Here is a 19,652-nt window from a genome sequence, read left to right as displayed (position 1 = left end):
CAGCCTTGGAGGAGATTATGTTGAGAAATAAAAAAAAAAATTCTTAAAAACGTTGTTTTTCTTGGTCAGGCCGGAAACTTATCAATCCACCCTCGTATAATGCAGTGAGAGCTTTGGCCGATGCGAACCATAAAACAAAACCAACGGTTGATCATAAGACCAAAAGACGAATGCATCAACTTGCCATAAAGATAGGCTGGACGAGACAGTACGCGCTCCGCATTCAGTGTGTGATTAACTACATCGCATTTGGCAGGAATTTCACCGCCAAGGTTCGAAAGTTCGCGCGCCAACTCCGGACCCGCTATCACACACTTAACAAGTCAAAGCTGCTGACCATCAAACAGCATATTGTTGAAAGAATACGGATACTATCTGACGCGAAGAAAAGTCTAGAGCGGAGGGAGAGGTGGGTCGGAGAAAATCAACAGTTTCTCTCTGACCGATCTCGACTCTTCCAAAACCCCCCAGTTACTGTCGAACACCCACCCAAACCAGAGGAGGTCAGCTTAGACTGGACGAAGACTCAGAAAGTATAAATAGCTTCAAAGAGCTATGTGATGCTCTCATAACACCTGATAAAGAATGCCCACCCATCACTACCGAGGAGGTGAAAAAAGTATTAAGAGGGATGAAGAAATATTCCGCACCGGAACCAGATTGTATCAAGACCTTCTGGTGCAAGAAGTTTCCTTCAACCCATCAGCATTTAGCCCTTATTTTCCCTTCATATTTAAAGTCGGAAGAGCCGATTCCGGAGTAGTCGGTGGAAGGGCGCACAATACTCCTGCCGAAAATAGGCAACTTAGCTGACCCAAAGAATTACAGGCCAATCAGTTGTCTGAACACACTGTATAAGATATTCACAGCTATCCTAAATGATAGGATTGTTCGGGCAATTGAACCTGTGTGGCAAGAAATGTATGAATAACGAGGCTCAAAGAAAAGCGTAACGGGAATCTGTCTTTTGGAAATCTTAAAGGTTCATCCGTAAATAGTTAGGTGCATAGAGAGACTGATGCCGCTTTGGAAACCCAGAATTACTATCTCATCTTGAAAAAGTCGTGTGACAACTAACAAGGTCACCTTTCAGAGAGCTGTCTTTCAGGGCGATACTATGAGCCCACTCCTCTTTTGCCTTACATTATTGCCACTATCTCTTGCACTTCGCCATTCCGACGGATACTTGTGCGGAAAACCTACAGATCGAAAGTATAAGGTTACTTCTGTATTTTACATGGACGATCTTAAGATCTATGCTAAAAAAAAAGAGCAACTACATCTAGCTCTAGGGATTGTCGAACAATATACTAAGAAAATTGGAATGGAATTTGGGTAAGAAAAATGCGCCAAAATTTATTTGAAGCGAGGAAAACTTAATGGCATCCCTCAAGATCCTGAGCTCATTGATAGAAGCGCTATACGACACCTTTGCGCTGGAGAGACTTATACATACCTGAGCTTGCCACAGAGCTGCATTCAGGATGTGACTTCTGTAAAGGATACTCTCCGAAGCAGATACAAACGTCTCATCCGGCAGATTTGGTCTTCTGAACTGTCGGCGAGGAACAAAGTATCTGCAACGAACATACTTGTCGTCCCGGTAGTACTCTATTTATTTGGAGTAGTTCCATGGACGAAGAACGAGCTCAGATCCCTTGATATCGGGACAACAAAGATTATGCACATTAACAAAAGCATGCATCTTAAGTCTTCCGTTCCACGACTGTACATCTCACGCCATCAAGGTGGTCGCGGAATATTGAGTCTTGAATGTCTTCACAACAGGATTATTCTGGGTACAGCACATAGAGTCGCAAATGGAAGAGACCCTCTTCTTAAAATGGTCAGGAATCACGAAGAAGTGGGCAAAGGAGCGTTTTTGTACAAAGCAGCGGAGGAGGCTGCTGAAACATTCTGACTCAACTTCAGTATTAGGTGTGAGCAAAATGCAAAATCCACCTTAACATACCGTCGCCACATTTTGAGCCAAGACATTCTCGATGATAACTGCAGGGCGTGCCATGCACACCCCGAGCATTTAGCTCACATGCGATCTACTTGTCCAAATCATGCGGGAACGACCTATATCCAAAGGCAAAATGCGGCACTAAGAGAGCTTTATTACCATCTCGGTCACTCTTACGGCATTAACCTTAATATCGCTCCTCTAAATGCTCCTAGGGAAACCGAGTCAATTGTCGAGAATGGGAAGTATCGCATATACTGGAACTTTATATTCTCGACAATTGTTTCTGTTGCACACTCGAGGCCTGACATGGTTCTTCTTGACTTCGAGAAGCAAACCATGTTCGTTATCGAATTTTCGGCACCAGCTAACAAAAACATCATAGCCAAGGAGAATGAAAAGAAAGAGAGGTATAGAGAGCTTATAAGGAAGTTTTCACTCGTTAATAGCCTGAGAAACATCCCTGCGTGTCAACAATATGCTAAAACACTTGCGGGAAAAATGCAGAAGGCGGTAGTCCTTGGATCGCTCCATGTTCTCAGGGTGCACGAAACTTTTGCCGGATTGTCGTATTGATTCCGTTACAGACTGTAAACACCTATCTCACGGTCGTGAGACGTGGTTGTGGCTGAAATTTGACCGCGATTTCGCTGGGAGCGGGTGCAATTTTTCAGATTAGCACCCGTTCCCGGCGAAATCCTGCGGTTGTCCTTATGGCATATTTTAGATAATAGTAATAATATCCATATTATATACACCTGAAAATCAACTTATACATGAAATTAAGACTCACGCGAAACATCTAAATCGCCCATTTCTTCAATTTCTTTCAATTGGGGATCGAGATATAAATAGAAGACCACCGAAGTTTTCCGACGCTCTCAGATCGGCAATAATCGTACAGCAGAAAACCTGAGAAAACCGAATTTCGAATCGTGCATTTTTGGCTTACACACGAACTTACAGTGGTAATCATGCACCTTCTGTTTTGCGGCTCCTAAACGGTAGGTATGGTGGGGGTAAATTTCAGGCACGACCTGGCAGCTTTTCCTATTGGATCGAGTAGCTAGGAGTGGGGCAAGGGAACTCCGTTCTGCTCAGGGTAGGTCAACTCTTAAAGGAAAAAATGGACCTGTCACGAACTAGGGCGTGCTGGCCAAGTGGCTGTGATGGGTACAGAATTAGTTCACTGCCCGACATAGATGACGGTAGTTCAGTTTTGAAAACGGATTTCGGGGTGCAGAGGGAGCAGTGGCCATATACATTGCCCCCATGATGCTCAGTAGGATTGCAATGAGTTGGAACCGAAAAACGAAGCTTTACAAATAGATTTAATGCTTTAACGATGATTCATTATAAGAAAAGGAAGGTGTTTCTGGTGTCAGTTGTGTGCAAAATTACGAACCTTGCCGACGTTTCGTGAACATTGCTGTTCAGTTTTTCAGGGCTAACCTTTTGATTATAAAGCTTTACTAAGCCACTAAATTATATTTTGGCCAGCAGTATTTATTAAAATAATAAAATACCACCTCTGATACTGGCGCACACAAGAGCATCATATGCATGTACACGTGTGCTACGCATAGATGCTGCTCAGTTTCTCTGCCCGACGTAGATGGCGCTGAAACATAGGTACATTGTTTTCCACATATTTGACTGACCCTTGTCCTGCTCTACCACGCAGTGGCGCTAATCCTATTTGAAACAGGTCGGGCGAATCTACCTCAGACAGACACCCACCTCCCTCCTCCCCCTGTTCGAGAAAAAAAGGTGTAATAAGCAAAAAAAGAGCGTGAAAACAAATTTATTTCCTCAGGCACTTGTGTAATAAATAAATTCTTGAAATACGTGAATAGCCCGCCAAAATTTCAAACATCAAATTAAAGAACTTTCTTCTAGCTTCATTAAAAAAAAATAATTGATAATAATTTTTCTATACAATAAAGAATCAGCAATTTAAATAGAAAAAGGTATAAGAGATCAAATAATTTAAAATTAAAACTCTAATATACTATTTCACATAAATATTAAACATCCAAATTGTGAGGACTTAAATGATTTATTTTTATCAGTTATTCAAAAATTACTTAAGGTTCTACTCAGTGGCACTAACCCCGAGGAGCATAAACTTCTACTAAGGGGTAAAGATTTCCTATAGTGGTCGGAGGATGGATCGAGAATATCTGAAATATTACTCAATTAAATCATTGTCTTTTTACAAATTTTTGAAAAACTTTTAATGTTTTCAAAACATTAGAAAACAGTTTTATTCATTATTTAGTTTTTACTATTATAATATTGTATAATAAAGAGATTGAAATACGAGAAATGTTCAAATGACTCGAAAGTGATCTGAAAATCTAAAAATAATTAAAATTAATAATATAGGTTGAAAAATTATATATGGGTTCGAGCATATGGCTGGCTTGATGATAAGTTAGACAAATTTGTACTGTATTTATAAAAAATGTTTAGGCAAAATTTATGAATCAATTTTTTTCTACGATATATTTATTGTAATCGAAAAAATTAATCAGGATACGTTCTTGCATCGCTTATAATTGCCAATTTAAAAAAAATGCTTAGTTATTTAACTCTGATCTACTTTTTCTCCAAATAGAATTTTTGTACCCGTTTTATTTATTCTGGCATGCAGCAAAGGGATATATTTTAGAAGCATTCTTTTACATACTTTTCAAAACTCAAAGATACTTACGAAATGGTGCTCTCATATGTAATATTCGCGAACCTGTTGATAAATATAAATTTAATCGTGCGAATTATGGATTTGTGCACGTTCTGTTTTATTTCACTTTCTTTACTTAATTATTTTCCCTTTTTTCTCGTGCATTTTCAGTTAATTTATTTACTCAATATATATATCTCAATTTTCGGGACCCCTCCCCCTCTCAAAACAGGTCGGGCGGCCGCTCGACCTGCCCCCTCCCGGGTTGGCGCCCCTGCTACCACGACTCGAGTCACTACCCCTCCGGCGAATAGTTATTGTTAAAAACAAACATTTGGTCCTTCACAGGTTATTCACCGGCAACTTCATACAATGCTGCGTCGCACTAGCAGGTGTACCAAACTGTACTATGCAACTGTATAATAGCATCTTACGCGTGGCGTTCAGAGCGCGCTATCTTGCCTTGAGACGAATCTCCGTGAGTGTAGGGCAAGGCTCACCAGAAGGCAGACATTGACTGCACCGTCGTTTTTCTTTATTCTTTATGAATTTTAATTCAAAATTCTCCAAATTTTTCCACAAAGCTTTAATTTCAAGTTTAATTTGCAGACAAATTTGATTCACTTTGTAAATTAAAAATTAAATTGAAATTGGAAATTAATTGTATTGTAAATTCGAGTACAAAAGTTAAGACCCCCTGGCGTGAATGACGGCGAGACGTAATTCACTGTGACCGTAACCCTTCGCTCGATTTCTGGAAAACGAAGAAAAAAATGACAGAAAAACTTGGTGGTAATCATACACTTGCCATGGCAGTCGGTACCTGCTTGAAGTGGCCAGCCCTGTTGTAAAGAGTGAGGGGTGCAAGCGGTATCAATGTTGTCCTTACTCAATATTTTGCTCAGCGGCAAGAGCATGTTAAGAGTATATGCAACGCCATTAAAATTTAAAAAAGCTTGGTGCAACGAGATAAATATGAATGCAGTAAAGGCACGTTTGACGGGAATAATCACAAAATGGTCACGGAAAGAAGCGAACATTCGAAAAGCGATTATTTTAAATTGGTACATTTTTCTCAAGCAGAGGAATAATATTTAGCATCAAAGGCTTATTTAAATGACTACCTTGATCATGTCGAATTTAAAGCAGCTAAAAGTGAATGCAGTTCGGTTCATCATGACATGCCCAATTTTAGCAATCGAACCATTTTTCCGCGATCAGAATTGCTGAAGTTTTCCGGGATTTATGCGGAGTGGTCCACTTTTAGCACTTAGATGGTTGGTGATGATTTATAATGACCTAAAGTGCCAAAATTGCACAATCTGTTTGACAGGTGAGCCGGCGCAACTGATCGCTAACATCTCACCAGCAGCGGATAATTTTGAGAGAGCATGGGAGACATTATTGGCCAGACACGAAAATAAGAAACTTCTTATAGTTAGTTGACAAAACTGTTTAATTTACCTTTCATGTCAATAGAGAACGCATCAGAGCTCCGTTCTTTGCTGAACGATTTAATCGAGGCAGTCGGCGCATTGGCTTCTTTAAAATGGCATGCTTGTTCAGCGATTGGATTCTACAACTGGCAAATCCTGAGGTTTTTATTTGGGCCAGCACATGGTAACGGCCTGTACTAATTTTCGTCAGAAGACTATCAAAGAGCGGAGGGAGATGGTGTAGCAAAATGGATTATGTTTCAACTGTCTGAGTAACCATTACATAAAATCCTGTGGTTCTAACCACCGGTGCCAATTATGTAATTGTTTCCATCACACCTTGCTGCATTGCTCCTCTAACAAATCCATCTCTGAGCCCAGATCCATTGACAACTATGTAGCTCTTCCTAGTCTGGAATCACTTGTCACAAACAACCATATGTATAAACGGGGGGTGCTCCTGGCCACGGTTCTGGTAAATACCGAAGGATCTGATGGAGGGCGCCACCATACCAGAGTTCTACTAGACCAAGGAGCTCAAGCTTCCTTTATTTCGGAAACACTTGTACAGTGACTTCGGCTACCTCGTCAATCATTGATAATCACTGTTTTGGGCATTAAAAGCCATCGATCCAGACCGACGTGAGGTATTGTGAACAACGAAGTATGCTCACGCATCAATACTGCGGTAACATTTTTAATAAAAGCTATAGTAATGTCTCAGCTCATCTCTTACTTTCCACCTGATGGTCTTGTCGTTAAGAACTGACGCTATTTGAAGGGTTTGTAATTAACAGACCCCTTCGTTCAAAACAGGAGGGGGGGAATGATTCTAGGGGCGGATGTTTACGCTTACGTTCTTGAGGAGGGATTAAGGAAAGGAGCACTGGGTACTCCGACCGCTCGACAGACATTGTTAGGTTGGATATTGACGGAGCTCATGTCTGATGAGTTCATTTCAGGTTTATTTAATCGTGAGTTTACAAAGTACGGTAGACCATGAACTATTATCATTGTTCTGTAGGTTTGATGTCCAGGAAAATATACCTGCAAATTTGTTTAGATCTAGTATGGCTGAGGATGAGTGTGGGAAGCTGTATGTCTCCACTTAGGAACGAACGTGTAAAGGTCGCTATGTCGTCTCCCTTCCACTCAAAGATGGCTTAATGGAATTGGCCAATTCTCGAGCGGCCGCTCAACATGCTCTTTTTCAGATGGGAAGGCGTTTTCTAAGGGACCCAGAACTGCATTAGGCCTACGCGTATGTCAACGAGGAATATGCGCAACTCAGACAGATGGAGTTGGTTACGAAGGTCGAGGACTTCTACTAATTACTGGGTACTATCTTCCACATCATTGTATACTCTAGTAGAGTAGTTCAAGCACACAACTATGGGCGGTGTTCAGCATTTCACAACGTACAGAGACAGGATTGTCTGAATGATCTACTGTATCCGAGCCCGAAACTTCAAACGGAATTGGCTGAGGTAATTCTCCGATGGCGGAGATACGCAGTCGTTTTCACGGCGGACATCGAAAAGGTGTTTCGTCGTATCTGGATCCATCCAGAGGATCTTACCTTCCAGAAAGTGCTCTGGACATCGTCACCGAACGTCACCTCTTGCTACTGATATCTCAAGGGAAGAGCTTTACGTCGATGACGTTCTCTCAGGTGCCGATTCTTGAGAGGAAGCTCGAGAAAAGAGCCGACAAGTCAACCCATTGCTAATAACAGGAGGTTTCACTTTTAAAAAATGGCTACCCAACCGAGAGGATGTTTTGGTAGGAATTCCATCTGAGTTTTGAGAGAAATATACTTCCTTTTCTTTTGAACAGGACCCTACTTTCATATCATTGGAGATCTTATGACAACCAACTTCTGATTGTTTCCGTTTTCAGATGCAATCACCTGTGGCAACTAAGAGGGCTATTTTCTCTGAAATTGCTCGTATTTTCGATCCGATCGGATGTTTAGCTCCGGTTACAGTCCGGGCCAAAATTTTGATGCACAGTCTGTGGGCTTTTAAATTGGATTGGGATCAAGCTCTGCCTGACGACTATGTCAAAACCTGGATGAAGTTCCGCAAACAACAGCCGGAGCTCACGTCGCTGATCATTCCGCGATGGTTGGATTGGTCTTCGGACATCGTGTGTGAGCGGCACGGCTCTGGCGATGCCTCTGATGAAGCGATAGAAGACGTCATTTATTTACGGGTCAAATTACTTAATCTGGAAATCCTCGTTACACTTGTGATGGCAAAAACGAAGGTCGCGCGGTAAGGAGAAACTTCGATTTCCAGGTTGGAACAATGTGCGGCCCTTCTTTTGGTTCGTATAATGGCTCTCTTTTGGATTCGAGGTCATCCCCTGCGTTGGATGACATACATTTCCATCCGAGTATCTGAGATTCAGACTACTTTGCCAGTTCTGATAAGAACCACCTTGGCGGCTTCTTACGAAGATCTCATCGTTGACGAAACTGTTAAGGGTTACTACAATTTTTCTGAAATTCATAGAAAAACTACGCAAAAAGCTTATGGACAGACCACCTTGTCATCTTACGTCTGCGATGCATGATTTTGCTCTACGGCGTTTAATTGGACATACTACCTTAATCAAAAAGTACCCGGAATTTATTTTTAAAATTAAAAATATAAGTTTATTCTTGAATATTGATGTGGTCCCTTTCAAAATAATTCCCATCGACTGCCATGCACTTATGGCAGCGCTTGATCCAGCTCTCAAAACATATTTGATACTCAATTTTCGGTATGCCCATCAGTGCCGTTTTCGATTTTTGTATTATCTCCGATCGGCTGCTAAAACGCGTTCCGCGTAGTGGTTTTTTCAGTCGATCGAACAAAAAAAAGTCACAGGGAGCTAAATCTGGCGAATTTGATGGCTGAGAAATTGTATTAGTTGAGTTTTTGGTGAGAAACTCACGGATAATAATGGCATTGTGCGACGGTGCATTGTAATGGTGCATTGCAAAAATCGAAATTCGAAAAAAAGCAGATGCACTCAAAATTGCGTTACATTTACAAATGTCAAGCTAGAAAGCTGCAATTCGCAGGGAATATTGTTAAAAGGTGTGACAACTTACATAAATTAAAAAAATGTGAATCGCACAGCAGGGGACGCCACACGGTGATGATTCCGGGAACTTTTTGATCAAGGTGGTACACAACAAGAGTATTTTTTCAAAGATATTCGTAGGGTTTAGAAGGGTCATTCCGAGACAACAGGTAGTCTGTTGTTAAAACTTTTATCTTTCTTAGATAAGGAGGGCTTGTTGAGATTTGTAGTTCGTTTAGCACATGCCGTCTTCGGCGACGATGAGCGTTGCCCGTACATCCTTCTCAAGGTCTCTCCAATGTCAGTTCTAATCATAAGAAATGGACATCAATTTATTATGTATAGTGGCTCTCAGCTAAGACTCTCATATCTTCGGAGAAGATACTGGATCTTATCAGGTCGGCCGGCGTTAAAATCCGGCAAATAGCTATTGTTAAAAACAAATATCGTCTAAGTCCAAGAACCGTTTTCTATTTGGATTTATCCGGCTTTGAAGTGTACATTGAAAACGGAAACTTAAATTAATTGGCCGACGGAATCCTATAAGGCTCTATCCGGGACTTTGTCAGAACTTATATTAGAAGACTCTTTTCATCTATGTCCAAGAACCGTTTACCAAATGGATTTATCCGGCTTTGAAGTTAACATTGGAAATAGAAAATTAAATTATTTGCCTCGTGGACTCTTATGTGTTGCTATCTGGGACTTTGTTGGAATTTATATTAAAAGGTTACCCTAGTAATAATACCCATCGAGGTTGATAAAGAACTTTTGTACTTCATTTTTTTCATTATTTATTATATTTTGATAGATATATTTTGATGAACACTTTTTAAATATCGAAAGAAAAAAATATATGGAGCCGTTTTTAAAATAAGTAAAATTTAATTTTAAAGCGTTTGTAAATACATTTTTTTTAAGTGTATTCAAAGGTTTCAATTTTTCTTATAACTACTTATTATAATCATGGCCGAAATTTTGTAACCAAACTCTAAGCTGATCGATAATATAGTGAATTAGAGTGCGCGGTAGAGTGAAAGTTTAGGCAGGATTCGAATCCTCAGCAAGTGCAATTGTTCAAAGCGTTTAAGCGTGCGATTATATGTGTAAGGTGCCGTATTAACAAATTGTGTACTTAGAAACTGTAAAAAATGAAGATTATATAACAATATGTTTAAAAATCACCTTATTTGTCGTTGAAAAATCCGGATAGGGCCCAATAAAATGCCGCATAGGGAATTATAGGCAGCGGAAATATTTCGCATAGATCTGAATAAAAAAAACAGATGAGCCAAATTTATCAAACCATTTAAGCATCCGCACAGAACCCGACAAAGTGCTGGATAGGGAAATTTAGGGACCGACAATATTCCGTATAGATGCGAATACAAAAACAGATCGAGAAAAAATTATATGCACTGTTCAAGTGCCAGATAAAATCAGATGAAAAGTAGGGCACAAATAGCATATAAGTTTCCGAAAAGAACCCGAAAAAGAACCGAGCAGTGTAACATGCGGATCGAAAAAATTTCGTATAGGCACAAATACAAAAATAAAGCGAATAAATATTATGGACCGGTCAATTGCCGCATGGAACCGGATAAAAAAGGAAACAAATACCGTTTAAGTTTCCGGATAGAAACTGATAAAAAACCCGTATCCTATCCGGAGTTTTAAGCAGGGAAGTCATTCAAAGTATTTGAAATTATTCCTAGGAATTTTATAGGGTTTCAGAGAAACGTATAGGATTGAAGGACTTCAAGGCATTTAGAGATTTTTTCAAGTTTAATAGGTTAGGAGAAATTTTAATGCTAATAAGGCATAAGTATTTCAAGATAAATAAATATTCATTTTTTGTATGGGGTTGATAGCCAGCGAAGTATTAGTAGTCATTTTGTTATGTATTGTCAAATTTGAAGTGTCAGAACTTGTATTTTTGACTTATTAAGCCTTTTTTCACGGAACACAATTTAGGATATGAAAAATGGGAACAGTAAATAATCGCGTGCAGAGCCCGCGCGTTTGTTGATTTGTATTTTAAAAAAGAAAGTTTAAAATCTTATTCATCTTTAATGAAATTGTGCTAAACTTTTTCATCTCCCCATAAAAAGGCACAATTAGTAATTATTCATTGTGTAAAAAATCGCCAAATATCTTAAATAAAAAATCCGCCCGCTTCACGGGCACATTCTCATCGCACTCGGCTAGCTTCGCTCGCAAGTTTGAGCATGCCTAGGGCGCGCGACTTTTGGTTATCGCGCTTCGTGCTCGATAATATACTAATCTCGCGTTCCGTGCTCGGTCATTGTATATTCTTCACACTTATGCAGAGATTTTTTTGAACTAAAGCTCAAAGCATCAACAACAATAATTTCGTGATAGTGCACTCTCCTTTGTTAAAGCTCCTTCTGCTTTACCGAACACATTCGCATCACATATCTCATGCTTCGCACTCGAATTTGTACCTCAAATTGAATATCGTTTCCATAAATGTATATTATTACAATTCATAACATGCACTGATATTAAAACAGACGTAGTTTCATTCTCCCGTTTAAAAAATGCGCATTCTTTAAAACAAATTTTTTTATTAAACCTTTTATGGCAACTTCTGACGGTTTTTCAAAAACTGAATTTGCTCATTTCCAATTGTATGTTTAAGATTTAAAAGTTACACATACGGTCTTCACATCAGCCTTACCTTTTTATATTCTCATCAAGGAAGGTATTAGATTTGTGTAAAATTTGACCCCTCCCCCCAGTTTTTGTCAAATGTCCACGTTTTGAGACCCCCTGAATTCGAAAAACAGGTTTTTACGAATATTTCTGTCTGTCTGTATGTCTGCATGTCTCTCGGTATGTATGTCTGTCTGTCTGTGGACACGATAACTTTTGAAAAAATTAATCTATTAGATTGCCCTTTGGTACACACGTTTAGTATCCTAAACTAAAGGTCAAGTTCGTTAGCCAGCTAAAGTTTTCAAAATCCATAAAAACAAACTAAAATGAACGATTTAAGCCGAATAACGCATGATACGAAAAAAAGTCTGGGAATAAAATCGTTGCTTTTTGAAAGCCCTACAAGATTATGATAACAACTTTTTCAATTTGGCCAAAAAGTTGAAAATTCAAAATTCGATCGTACAAAAAATTTTTGAAACCACATTTTTTCCAGATGTATAAATTCTATGCACGGTTGTTTATAGGAATTCAAAACTTAAATAATTTATCCTTTTAACTTTTTTTTATTAAAAGAAAATTATCAGAGTTAGAGCATTTCCAAAATCCAAAAATCAAACTAAAATGAACATTTTAAGCCAAAACGACGCATGTTATGAAAAAAATCAGGGGAAGAAAAACTTTGCTTTTTGAAAGCCCTACAGGACTATGATAACAACTTTTTTAATTCTCTCGAGAAGTCGAACGCTCCAAATTTGATCGTACTAAAAATAATGAAAAATCCAAAAATTCCATTTTTCGGTCAAACTATGCAAGATACGAAAGAAATGAAATAGCTCAAATTGTGCGCCCTGGAAAGAACTACAAATTAAGAATGAATCACTTTTCGATATAAGCTACGAGAAAAAATAAGACAAAACATGTTCATCCATAAAAGAGCTATAATTTTTGATAGGACAGTTAGTTTTTGCTTTAGTCGTAAAAAATAACATTCTAAATAAAAATATTAAATTTGTTTGAAAAAAACGACACAACCGATGAACTTAAATTACCAGATAAAAGTTGTTCTCCTAAAAAGATCTATAAATTTATTATTAATTGTTTTTCGATAGGACGAGTAGATTTTCTTTTGCTCGTAAAACATAAGATTAAAAATTAAAAAATTAACTTTTTGGAAAAGGCACAGAAAAGACGAAAGTCCTTCTGAGTACTATAAATAATTGTACAGCGAATTTTTGAATCTTGAAAAAAGTGGCCTCAAATATATTTGAAATGTGCTCACTTTTTGAATTTTTATCCAAAATTACTGGCTAACGAATTTGACCTTCATTTTAAGATACTAAAAGAGTTTACCAAAGGACAATCCAGTCCCTCAATTATTTTAAAAGTTATCGTGCTAAAAAAAATCATCCTCGAACGGACAGACAGATATACCGACAGACGCATTAGTAAAAACCTATTTTTCGGATGCAGGTTGTCTCAAAACGTGGACATTTAACAAAAACTGGGGGGGGGGGAGATCGAAATTTACACAAATCTAATACCTTCTCTGATTAGAAAGTAAAAATGTTTTCATCAACGCTAATTGAACACGATGTTTCTGTAGCGTAGACATTCAAATGTTATTTCAGATTAAAGTGATACCCCACTGTTTGCTATGAAACCAATATAAAACATGCTGATATTTTGCATATTTTAAAATATTATGCGGCATCTTCCATCGTATTCGTAAACGTCTTCATATCGTCTAAAGGAATTTTTAAATACATGTTTTTTACATTCTCATTCTGTATATCTGCCTGTATGTCTGTCTGTTTCTCTGTATGTATGGTTACCTGAATGTTGTAGCCACGCTAAGTTTTGAAGGATTTGTCCAATCAAGTCAGCCTTTGATACACTTCTTAAGGTTTCCAAAATAAAGGCTAATTGCGGTAATCAGATATTTCCAACCAAAATTTAAAAATTTAGAGCATTTTTAAAATTAAAAAAAAAATTTTTAATTAAAAATTTGTTGTCAAAGTTTCTCATAGATGAGTAGAAGACTTGCAAATTATCCAAATAAAATTTTTAATTTCGATGAAAATTAGAAGAGTTATATACTTTTGAAATTTTTGAAAATATTGCGAAAAATAAAAAATAAATATTTTTCTAAACGATCAGAAAATTTCATTTAAATTTTTAACTAGATATCAGATATATTTAGAAACAAGGTCAGTTAAATTTTGCGATTAGAGAAAAATTTTAAAAGTTTGAGCTTTTTCAATATTTGAATAAAATTTTATGAGTTTTAGAGATTTTTGTCAAATTGTCTGATACGCGTCAAAAAGAATTGCAAATTATCCTAATGATATTTTTAAAATTCGATAAAACTTTAAAAAGTTGTATGCCTTTCAACATTTTGAAAATTTTCTGAAAAAGGAAAAAAAAAGTTTTTAATAGTTTAAGAAGTATCAATCCAAATTTCTACTTGATGTAAAATATATGTTTTTCGAAACTATTGGCATGAAATTTTTAAATGAGACAAAAGTTCCAAAAGTTGGATAATTTTAAAATTATGCAATTTTGATATTTTAAGAGATCCATGAGCTTAAAACGTTATTTTTAGTAGATTTTAACAATATTTTCAAATTATGTTGATGAAGTTTTTTAAGTTATCACGAAGTTCGAGCGCGAAGCGCGAGTTTCGTAATGAGAATGTAATCTTCACAGCTGTAGATGCTTTAAGAACCTTCTTTGAAATCAAATCGAAAAAAATGCAGTCACAATTTATGACTGTAATTCCTCACAAGCTTAAATCACAGTTTTCGATTTAAGTTATAGTATTTACAATATTTGAAAAAATTTAGTTAAAGTGTTCGCATTAAACGTACGAAAAGAAGCGCGAAGCTTGAGAGCGTACTTGCGCGCAGTGCGCAATGAGAATGTGCCCGCGCAGCGGGAATATTTTTTTTAATACAGTTCACATAATACAACTCTTAAACTACATTGCATGTATTAAGTAAACCAGATAAATTTAAAATAACATGAAAAGTATTCTTTGTTATACAGGAGAATATTATATTATGGTAACCGAGAAAATTCTCCAAATGAAAAAAGTTACACAAAGTGGACAGAGCTAGATGGTGCGATGCGTGAAACTTTAATTTCCAATCCTCAGGAATTGTTTCCACCAAAACGTTCCGCACTAATGAGATTTTACTTCACTCTGTGGACCCCTCCCGTCCTAATGCGACTGGACGGTCATTCGAATAAACCAACTTTTTCGTGTGACCAGACTCAAATATTTAAACTAGGTAGAAAACTGTCACTGGAGAAAATAAATTTTAGAAAAAGTTCCCATTCAGTATCGCATCACGGTAAAACAAATTTTATTTCAAAGGTGCCTTTTCATTTGGAACAAGCAAATACCAGATACAACATTTTAAAACGACAAAATGGTTACTATGAATGATAGATTTTCGTCATGAGAATATTTGCTGAGAAAATTTTGTTTTCATTAAAAGCAGAATCTAGTCTTTCAGTAATAAAATACGATAATGTTTTTATACTTTGGAGTGTTTTATATTGAATATTTTTCCGACATTAAAATAAATAATTCTCACTTCTATAATACTGTTAAAGGCAAAATTCTTTTATCTCTTTCCCATCCCCTTTATCTGCCCTCTCTTTTCTCTATCCAATCCCTTTCATCACCTTTGTCCCTTCATTTTACAGTCTATAAACAATGCTACCTTCTCAATTATCCTCCCCTGTTCTCCTTTCTTCCCCTCAATATCCTCCCTCTTCTCTCTTCCCTGCCAAATCTCACCATCGCTGCACCCTTATCGTCCCTTTATCTCCTAACTCCCCCGCCCCCCAGGTAATTATTATGGTACGTGGCTTTGGAATACTTTTGGCTGTTTTTAAAAAACTTCTAAATAAGAGATAACAGATAGAGAAGCATTAAAGGGAGAAAACAAAAGGAATCACGAGAGGAAGAAGAAACGTAAAAATATAAGGATTCAAAGGAAATCATGGGCTTTCAGCCACTTTCACCTTTGGTTTTTTTCTAATCGCATTTCAGTGATACCCTACATTGAAAAACATAATTCTTAGCACCAAGTAAATTTATTTACTTTAACCCTATTTTCTTATTGTGTTTACGTAAATTCTTATTTCCTTGGGGGAAGAAAATATTTCATTTAATTGCTAGAATTAAATTATTCATAACAAATAAACATTTATTCCAACGAAGTAATCATTTTTTTAGGTTGTGTATACAAAGCCGGTACCGGTAAAAAACATTGTCGGTACCGGTAAAAAAAATGATTGGTACCGACAATTTGTTTTTTACCAGTTTTTTTAACAAGCATATTTTAAGAATAGTACCTAGACTGTGGGAAGAAGATATTAAAAAATTATTTTTTTTACAAATGTGTTTACTGCTACTGTTCGATGTTAAATATCGCTCATCTTGCTAGTTTGTTTTCTAGACTAAAAATCCTTGGAAAAATGTTATTGTTATTTGTGTGACTAGTCACAGAGGTGCCTTCTAGTCCGACAACACGTTGTTGGAAAAGAGTAGGTATTTTGATCAAAATTATTTCTGTGACTAGACACTCGATGAATCTATTCCTTAAATTTCACGAATTCCTTAAAGGTGGAGTTTACATGCGACTTTAAATTATTTCTTTGACCAGTCACAGGGGTGCCTTTCCGCCTTTACTTTGTTTGGAAGTTATTATGTATATTTCCATGGAAATAACTCCAAACAGAAAATTTTTTGTTCTGTATCTTGGCGTCCAAAAAAGGATCTAAACGTTGAGTACCTTTGGGCACCGTAAACCTATATAAAATATTCCAAAAAGATAAATGAAGTAATTTGTAATCCATTCTTTGGGTTTTACTCCCTTAAATTTCCCGTAAAACTGAAAAAATTAATGTTCTATCTCTTATAGTTTGGGATATTTGACCTTCAGAAATTATTTTTAGTGAAAAATTTGTCTGAACATTTGTTTATTTTAGTTTTTTGAATTAATAAATACGCCTAAAGTTCCAGAGTCCTTTTACTTAATTCCATTTATGTAATTTTTCCAGGCATTGAGATTTTTCTATATAAATTGATTCTGGTGACATTTCAGTTTATATATGAAATAGTCAAAGGAAATAAAAATCCAAAAAAATTGTGAATAGACAAAATTTATTACGTGATTTATAACTGCAATATTATATTTAAAGAGAGCCCGTTGCAATATGTCTGAGTAATCTGAATATTTAATTTAGTAGATACTTTATATTTTGCCCAGGCAGTTTGGAAATTGTAGTGAATAGATTCTGTTCATAGTTTTTAAAAAAATCCAAGCCCAATCTAATTTTCTTTACAAATGGTTGCCATTCTCATGTATTCAATTATAAAATCATTTCGCTTAAGCCCATTTACTTTAATAGTACTATTTCTTGAAAAATAGTATGTTCCAATTACATATTTTAGATTTCTAATAGAGTTACTAGCTAATTTTAAAGAATGCTATGAATTTGTAAATTTCCTAAATCCAAAGTTAAAGCACCATATATGTAAGTCTATAACACTTTTTACAGTCATGTACATACTGAAAGGTATGACACTATATTTGTTATTTAAAATAAACGTTAGTGTATTAGTCACTAAAAAATATCTAAATTATAAGTGTTATTATGTTAAATAGGGTTCGACCTAAGTAGTGTCCAGTAAAAGTCGCGTCCCATTTTTGTAAAGTACAATCATAATTAAAATCAATTTAGTGATATTTATTAACTCTTATTGATTTTCAAATTTATAGTCAACCTACATTTTCTAACTTATTCGAAGATTATAAAGGAACGAAAGAGGAAATAAATAATTTTTTTAATTGTTTAATAAATTGAACAAACCTTAATTATAGTTCAATTTTATTAGTTAAAATGTTTCGTATGGAATGTAAATACATTAAAATTCTGAGAAAAAGTTAAAATATAATTATTTCTCATTTTATAAATAATATCAATTCAATGCCTGAACAACCTAATCAGTTGTGCCCCGCCTAATAACAAAAAATTCTTAACAGAAAAAATGCTGGAAATCTCAAATTGCTGTCTAACATTCTTTGCCCGACAAATCAGTCTTGAATCTTTGTAAAAAAACCCCAGTTATATCTGTCTGAAAGACTTTATTTGATTGAAAATGATGTGTATACATTATATAGTGGATATTCTGAAAATGAGAAATTTGCAAAAAACTGATTGAAATTGATTTTATGTACCTGTTCTAAACCTGTCCAAATGCATTCAATATTCAGAGGATTTTTTGGTTGCCAAATCATAGACTCCAAGCCGAAGAAGCTCCTTTATGGAACATCAATCTAGGGATGTTTTCTTTTTGGCCTCAAAACGATCATGGGTATCACAGAAATGCGATTAGAAAAGACCGTAAGGTGGAAACCCTTTTGGGTTGCATGGTAAATCAACTAAAAAGCACCTTTCCCAAAATTGAATTTGGCCGTTTTTAGATTAGATTGAAGAATTTTTTACTGTTCGTCCCATAAAGATTAAGCGATACAAGTAGCAATCGGAAGAATAAGTTTCTCGGTCTCTTGAAAAAAAGGAGGGCGTAAAGCACATTGCCAGTGCGAAACGGTAAGCGCACTCGAAACTACTGTGTTTATTAGATTGAACACACAAAGCCGTCGCGCATCTAACTCGCTTTTGGTCTCCCTTGAAATTGTAAACTGTGGCGTTAAGCTGAAGCTGACAGGGTGAAAACTTATTTCCGGTCTGGTCGCATGGTGGTTCAACTTTCTCGAGACAGTGGCGAACATTCGCTTCTACAATAGCTAACCACAACACATCAGCATGGAGCATAAATTCATAACTACTGTGGACATTCAAACGGTCAGAACTGCAGTTGACAATATTGGCCTGAGATGTACTATAAACTGTACACTCTAACTGTATTTGTGCAAAAACTTTTCATGGTTTGTATTTATCTACTCAGCCTGATTTGATTTCTCAAACACTTGTTAAAAATTTTATCTTATACACTAAATTATATCTACGCATGGAGAGAAATTTCGGGAGATTAATTTACGACACTGCTCCTTGATTTTTTTACGCTTTAGCTCGAGAACTAAGATCTCGGAACCCTGGCTTTTAAAGCATAGGTCTCGAAGTTTTAGGCATTAGGCCACGCCCCTTCGCTCTCAGGTTTCGAATTATATGATTTTAGATCATAGAATCCGAGACTTTAAATCACATAATAATTGTAGCTCTAAAATCAGGCGCTTCCGTGAATTAATCTCTTGAAATTTCACTCCGTGCGTAGAGGAGATAGCTCAAATATGGCACACCAACTCCTTTTTGATAGATTGCCGGGATTCTATGAAATGAAATTGAATAAATAAAAGATCATTCGAAATATAATTTTGAAGAATATAATGTGCAGCGAACTTATTTGCAATTGTTGCAGATCCATAGGGCCGATAATGCTCCGATGCAACCACTGTCGGTTCATTCATTGCAGGTACTCTACCAAAGATTCCTCCTCTAGTTAAGGGCATGTGACACAGCTAAATACCTATATTACCGACCACAGTTTTTCAGTTCACTGAATGTTTTTTTGAACCTAAGAACTTTTTTTGTAAATAAAATATCGAGCTGAAACTTTGGGAAATATATTAGAGTAAAATAAAGTACGTTTAGGTACTCCATTTTAGTAGGAACTTCACTGAAAATTATTTCATCTTTTTTCTGAACCTCAACATTTTTAGAACGTTCGAACTTTTTTTATACATAAAATATCGGTCTCAAACTTTGA

At 36.4% G+C, this 19,652-nt stretch overlaps 1 protein-coding gene and 1 long non-coding RNA gene across 5 annotated transcripts in view; one reads left to right on the top strand and one right to left on the bottom strand.

The window, feature by feature from the left end:
• Nucleotides 1–19,652, bottom strand: part of LOC117172772 — a 211,727-nt gene that overhangs the window by 188,167 nt on the left and 3,908 nt on the right. The gene's annotated exons all lie outside the window — the stretch shown is intronic.
• Nucleotides 18,617–19,652, top strand: part of LOC117172773 — a 4,975-nt gene continuing 3,939 nt past the window's right edge. The window contains exon 1 of the long non-coding RNA XR_004467058.1: nucleotides 18,617–18,813. This is a non-coding gene — a long non-coding RNA (uncharacterized LOC117172773). The remainder of the gene's footprint in view (nucleotides 18,814–19,652) is intronic.

The sequence above is a fragment of the Belonocnema kinseyi genome, chromosome 5, assembly GCF_010883055.1.
Source record: "Belonocnema kinseyi isolate 2016_QV_RU_SX_M_011 chromosome 5, B_treatae_v1, whole genome shotgun sequence".
Classification (NCBI taxonomy): domain Eukaryota; kingdom Metazoa; phylum Arthropoda; class Insecta; order Hymenoptera; family Cynipidae; genus Belonocnema; species Belonocnema kinseyi.
The sequence above is the reverse complement of the archived record's forward strand: the minus strand, read 5'-3'. Positions and strand labels throughout refer to the sequence as shown.